This window comes from Arachis hypogaea, chromosome 20 (genome assembly GCF_003086295.3).
Source record: "Arachis hypogaea cultivar Tifrunner chromosome 20, arahy.Tifrunner.gnm2.J5K5, whole genome shotgun sequence".
Lineage (NCBI taxonomy): Eukaryota > Viridiplantae > Streptophyta > Magnoliopsida > Fabales > Fabaceae > Arachis > Arachis hypogaea.
Window position 1 is genome coordinate 63,531,424 of NC_092055.1, and position 962 is coordinate 63,532,385.

General features: G+C 40.9%; 1 non-coding gene across 1 annotated transcript; it reads left to right on the forward strand.

Moving 5' to 3' along the window:
- The first annotated feature begins 323 nt into the window (after positions 1-323).
- LOC112788123 (small nucleolar RNA R71) lies at positions 324-431 on the forward strand. Its single transcript, XR_003195502.1, has one exon. It is a non-coding gene; the product is annotated as a small nucleolar RNA R71 (small nucleolar RNA).
- Positions 432-962: the final 531 nt, after the last annotated feature.

The following is a 962-nucleotide window of genomic DNA, read 5'->3' on the forward strand; positions in this document are numbered from 1 at the left end:
TCTTTAGTACTGTTGGATGCATTTTGCAATCCATTCAGACTCTGAGAAATCATGTTGACCTGTTGAGTCAACATTTTGTTCTGAGCTAATATGGCATTCAGAGCATCAATTTCAAGAACTCCCTTCCTCTGAGGCCTCCCATTACTCACAGGATTCCTTTCAGAGGTGTACACGAACTGGTTATTTGCAACTATGTCAATGAGTTCCTGAGCTTCTGCAGGCATTTTCTTCAGGTGAATAGATCCACTTACAGAATGGTCCAATGACATCTTAGACAATTCAGACAGACCATCATAGAATATATCCAGGATGGTCCATTTTGAAAGCATGTCAGAAGGACACTTTTTGGTCAGTTGCTTGTATCTCTCCCAAGCTTCATAGAGGGATTCACCTTCTTTCTATCTGAAGGTTTGAACATCCACTCTAAGCTTACTCAGCTTTTGAGGAGGAAAGAACTTGGCTAAGAAAGCCATGACGAGCTTATCCCAAGAGTTCAGGCTATCTTTAGGTTGAGAGTCCAACCATACTCTAGCTCTGTCTCTTACAGCAAACGGGAAAAGCATAAGCCTGTAAACCTCGAGATCAACCCCATTGGTCTTAACAGTATCACAGATCTGCAAGAATTCAGTTAAGAACTGAAAATGATCTTCTGATGGAAGTCCATGAAACTTGCAATTCTGTTGCATCAGAAAAACTAATTGAGGCTTTAGCTCAAAATTGTTTGCTCCAATGGCAGGGATTGAGATGATTCTTTCATGGAAGTTGGAATTTGGTGCAGTAAAGTCACCAAGTATCTTCCTTGCACCTCCACCATTGTTATTGGTTTCGGCCATCTCTACTTCTTTTTCAAAAATTTCAGTAAAGTCCTCTTCAAAGTGTTGTGTTTTAGCTTGTCTCAGCTTCCTCTTCAGAGTCCTTTCAGGTTCCGGATCAGCTTCAACAAGAATGTTCTTATCCTTGCT